Raw genomic sequence first — 6041 nt, 5'->3', positions numbered from 1 at the left:
TCCGTGGACCACCGCGATATCTAGATCCGATCAGATCTAAGCAGTACGACGGGTATTATTCCACAAAGGAAATAATAGCCGGGGAGGATTGATTCACCAAGGAAACAATCGTCCAAGTCTCGGGATCTAAGACCAAGCTTAGATCCGGAGTACGTCTGCGTAGATCTGAGATCCGGTCCTCTCGAACACCTGCCTTTTTTGGCGTTGACGATCGCTGAGCACCAGATCTGGAAGAGTGAGTCCCCGAAGTCCCAAAGCTCCAATCTTTTTTAAGTTTCGAGTCTTGAATCCGACAGAGCTTCGCCTCCAAAATTTCCAACCCTTTGAAATGAAGAACCCCTTGGCCTATTTATAGGCTCTCGTAGTCAATTCACCTGAGCGAAACCCTAGGAGAGGGTTTCGACCTTACCCACGCCCACGCGATGGTCCGACAGCGGTCCTTCGGCGGTCCGACGGGGTCCTACGGTGGTCCGGCATTCTGGAGTCGCAGATCTGTGGCGATGACAACTCCTGCGGCGGCGATCAGTTGTTTTGGAAGGGCGACGACTCACCGAGCTCTGATACCACTGTTATGAATCATCGTCGTTGATGTTTGGCTCAGAAGCCTGCTCAATCAGTCACTGTTCTTCTTAGCAGTGCACCACCAAGAACACAAAGAGAGAGCTTGCTGATTTTCTCATTTAGTCACTCACAAAGAGGAAAGGGGATCGTACAAAGGGGGTGAGAGCACAAAGCTCACAGGGGAGAGGAGAGGATCACACATAGCAGAGGAGCTCAAGCTCAGCTTTCTCTTTCCACCCCGAGCTACTACCAAACCCTTCGAAAGATATAGAGAAGGGGGCAGCCGACACGGGAGAGAGACTAGGGTTTCGAATGGTAGGAGCCGACCTACAGGGATGGGAGATGGGACTCCAAGCGGTGGTCATCAAATCACAGAGGTGGGAAAAGGGTTGAGTACCATCGGATAGGAGAGAGGAATAGAGAAGGTGTTAGACCCTAGAGGGGGGGTGATTAGGGTCTTATGCTAATCTAATCCGATTAAATACCAATTAAAATTAATTAATAAGTTATCCTAGCAAGTATGAAATACAACAAGAATATAAGCTAGGATAAGCAACATGAACAATGAGATATATCCTATATGATAGAAATATATGCAAGGATATATAAACAACACAAGGGTAAATAAACTAAATAAGATAGTGGATGAAATAAATGAGCAATGTACAATTGGCGGTATAAGATGAATGCGAAAACAAATACGCCAAAGACAAACTCAAACAAGCAATATGATCACGGAGTTCGGACCTTCCGTCCTACGTCTCCGCTCCCCACTCCCGGGGAGAAATCCACTAACACAATCTGGTTTGGAAGCCGGAACTTCTTCTACACACTCGGTTTTCTAGCTAACCGAAAACTCTACAACTCACACTCTTGCAATCACACTCTACACCCACTAAGTGTTGGACCTAGCCGTGTCTCCCTCAAGTGCTCGGTTACAACCTCTCCCTAGGCACGTCAACCGACGCCACTCCTCTTGGGACGATCCCCGACTCTCACCACACACTCCTCACTCGGTGTACAAGTGTATTACAAAGTGATTCTCACAATAAGCACAAATATGACAAATGATTGTTCTCAAAACAAGGTGAGAACTCAATTAAGCACAACTCTTAGTCACAAACCCACAACCCCAAATTATACTATGAATGTAAATACAATAAGCTCAAAAGGTTGTGTGTGAACAAAGAGATATAAATCAAAACTAAACTCAATGTAGTTCTAGCTTAATAACAATGATAATCAAATATATAAAAAAGCTAGAAATAGAGTTTAGAAAACTTCTCAATATATCAAGAGTGGAGGGAGAAGAGTTGGATGCCCAAACACCAATAGATGATCTCCTCAAGCTCTTGTAGAATTGAATCACAAAAACAAACTCTCAATTTGCTTAAAAGCTTTTTAAACACACTTAAACCAAACTAAAACCCTTGTTAAAAACTTTATTAAACTTGATTAAAAACCCTCTTGGTTAGTTTGAGAGTTGAAGGCAATGGGGTACTTATACCCTCTCTCAACTCAGCCAAAAACCTGAGCAAAAGACAAAACACAACCCCAAGGCAACGGTCAAAAAACTAGCCGTTGCAAACTGAAGGAACACTCGTCGGTCGACCGAAAAATTCGTCGGTCGACCGAAAATTTTCATCGGTCGACCGGACCGGTCGACCGACAGACTCTCTGTCGCCCAGTTTCCAAAAAATGTAAAACTTTGGGGAATGATTGTAGACATGATAATAAACATGCTACAGTGACTGGTTATCAGAAAGGACTTCCCAAATGTAAAATATCATCATTTTACAAGGAGGTCCAAAACACGAAAATATAAACACATGAGTTTTGACATTTTGGCTAAACCATGTTTTGAAACAATACAAAATAATTTTATAGACTTAATAGAAGATGTAAACTATTGTTATGAAGTCTATAAATAATGAATATAGTATTTTATCAAAATACACATATAATACACTAAAATATGATTTCATGGAACTAAATAAAATTGATATTGATGAAATCATATAAATGTATTAAGTATGAAACAAAAATATATTTTCCAATTGTATTCAATTGTTTCATAGTGAAACTTGAAAACTATCAAACCAAAACATATATGTATATATATAACTATATATATACATGGAAACCAATAAATGTGTGTGTGTGTGTATGATATTGAGCTTAAAGTACCAACACACATAATAAACTCCTAAACTAAATTACCCAAGCAATCTTGATCTTCAACGAAGCTCTATCTTGGTACACTTACGGATGAAGCTTGAACTTGATCTTTAACTTGAATTGTACGATGCTTCACTCCACAATTCCGCCAACCTCCATTTGATATCGTCGTTGAAGCGCTATTCCATCCATCCTCCAACAACGTTGTTTGTCTAATATATAAGAATGTACAAACACTAGACAAACAACATTAGTAGTAAATTTTTTGTTAAACATCATCAAAACAAAGAGGCCAACAGAAGGCTAGGGCAAATATGGAAGGGGAACTGGGCCTTTAGGTAACATGCCATCAACAGGCCTTTGGGCCAACTAATATCAACAGCTCAGATATGATATCTATCATATCCGTATTTACTTACCAATCATGGATACAGATATATCTTAGCGGAAAAAATTCATATCCATATCCACTAAAATCGAATATGGATACAGATATGAATGCAGACATATAAACAGATATACATGCGGATACAAAAAAAGGATATAAGAAAAATAAATAGTATTGAAAAAATATATAGTTCCTATGATACAAGAGAGTTTATTCATATGTTCGTTACATTTGAAAAGCTAATATTAGATATCTTGATCATCAAAATTAACCTCAAATCCATTATTCTAAGGACAAATACTATAAGAACAGTATGACCAATATATATTTGGTTATTTCGGATAAGGATCCAAATGTTTGACTACATAACCATATTTGTTACCTTATCCTATCGGTTATATATTGTAGTAATTATATCCATATCCTAACGTAAACGAATACACATATTTCCTCATATATGAATATTTTTATGCACCCCTAGTTGCGTAGCTTTATTCGATTGCTTGTTCGCTCATAAGGTTTACAACCAAGTACTTAGATGGGAGTGTTATTCGATCTACAATTATGGGACTTACTCAATTAGTTAAACTAGTTCCCAGTTGACACAAATCCATTGTCGTCTAGTCCGGTTAGGATACCTGGCTTTCACCCAGGCGACCCGGGTTCAAATCCCGGCAATGGAATAGTATTTTATTTTAAAACAAATTTTATTAGGAAATTTTCAGCCAAATCGCTATACGTAGTCCTCGGAGGTAAACACCATATGCGTAATCCTTGGAGATAAATACCTTTTTCTTACGAGAAGGCGGTAGATTCACATTAATTTTTTTCTTCTTATACGAAAAAGCCATAATGAAAATTATTATTGGTGTAATCCATATTGCAAAGTAAATATAAAAAGGAAAATAGAATCTTAAGTCAATCTATTACATACATCAATCTCGTAGAATTTTAGTGGATTCATTTTCAAACTAAGATTCAAAATCTATTGGTATAATGAACCGGTTCAAACATCACAATAATATGATTTGGAGTTCAGGTTCAAGTTTGAGATAATCTTTATCTTCCCCTCTTGTAGAATAACCACATAATCATGCAAACTAATTATAGTGTAATGCAACTCACCAAATAAATCAGTAAAATTGTAAAGTTCCTGGGATCCAAGAAAAAACTAATTTGTGCTTATACAAGAGAGTGGTTGAGCGCAACATTGGAAAAAGAATTGATAATGTTTCAATTGTTAACTGCTGCCGATCTCACGCCCCAAAAGCATGACAAATAAAATGTTGACCGAAAATATAGATTTTCACTATCATCAATCTAAACTTCATTTCCTCTAAAACTTGTGATATCCTTTACCAATACCCATCTCAAGGAAATGAAATGAACAGAAAAGTTGATACTGAAAAGATTCAGCTCTCTCCGTCACAATTAGAACAAGACATTGAAAATTTTCTCAGCTGCCTGCGAGGAAGTAGAAAAGATAAAAGAAACAAAAATCTGCTCTAGGGCTTATCATCCTTTGGAACATCTTTCTTTACAACTTTTGAATCCAGCTCCTTTGGTGCGGTTCCATCCGCAGACCTAAACAGAAGAATCCAATGTTGTGATCAATTTTCAAAAGTGCTAACCTCAACAGTTATCAAAGAAGGGTGTCATAAATCATAATGCATGACTAAACGAGCAAATTGAAAAGGCAAATACTCGACAATAAATAACACCGTAAAGCGTGAATTGGTTTACATAACAAGACACTGAGCAGATTTAAATTATGTATGTTTGACTAGATCATGCAAACTACAGTTAATGGACCCAAAATATCAGATGAAGCCTACTTCAAGTCAAAAGCCTGTTTTCAATGGTAAAACAATGAGCACATCTAAATGGACTTGTCAGTTGCTCGAATGGTATGTTCCAAACATCAAAATGTTAGCTTTATTACAAAATATCGACTAATATAACATGGCATTGCATTCCCAATGATAAAGTAAGCAAACCATGCAAGTTAAGAGAAAGAACGCCTGTGAGATCAAGGTGCATCTTAGGCTACCTTGATAAATAGATGTTATCAAGTGAAAATCACATGACAGTTCATTGATCATGATTTTCTCACAAACTATAGCAAATTTGTAGCCTCAGCTGGAATAAAAAAAAAGGAGGAAATAACGAAGAGGGGCAACAATTGGGACCAGGGGAAACGGTGTTCAGCACAAGGCAAATGGAAGAGTTATAGTGTCCGGAGTAGAGGAGAGAAAAGGAACTCTCCAATTATATTTAGGTGAATAGGTATTTAAATTTAGATGGCATATCATTCAGTGACGGAACCTTCAGGAGTAACGCGCATCTTAATTGAAGTATTCATTGTCTTTGTTGTAGCTTATTGGTGATTTTTCTGGAGCATTAAGTTACCTTTATAAAAGTAACAGTGAGTGTTCAACATGCTAATGCGAACAAGATATCATTTGTTTCCAGTGTTTTGTAGTTTTTGCTGGTTTCAAGTATAGTTAGGCAAATGTATTAGCATGTATCAGGAATATAAAGGCAATAGAGACACGGTATGATTCCAAACTCTTTCCTTTACAATAAGTATTTTAGATCAATATGTTAAGATGCACAGCTTAACTTGTTACTAGAAAAGAATACATCAACCTGATTGTCAAAATATAACTTCAACAGTATACAGATGAGGTCAACCACTTGAAGCCATGTTATGAAGTTCCTCATTTATATAGCATGACATGTCGCGTTATGATATCCTATAAACTCTGTCCCATGGCTGATGAAGTCCTTATTGGCTGTTAAGTGCTTTTCCATGAAACAGATCATCTAGACAACATAAAAACACATCCTGATGTAGACTTCTTAATGCCAGTGCACCCGACATAATCTAAATCAGAATATCTAACAAGGTCAT

General features: G+C 37.5%; 1 non-coding gene across 1 annotated transcript; it reads left to right on the top strand.

Moving 5' to 3' along the window:
- Positions 3737-3810, top strand: TRNAE-UUC. The gene has a single exon. It is a non-coding gene; the product is annotated as a tRNA-Glu (tRNA).

The sequence above is a fragment of the Asparagus officinalis genome, chromosome 7, assembly GCF_001876935.1.
Source record: "Asparagus officinalis chromosome 7, Aspof.V1, whole genome shotgun sequence".
Lineage (NCBI taxonomy): Eukaryota > Viridiplantae > Streptophyta > Magnoliopsida > Asparagales > Asparagaceae > Asparagus > Asparagus officinalis.
The sequence above is the reverse complement of the archived record's forward strand: the minus strand, read 5'-3'. Positions and strand labels throughout refer to the sequence as shown.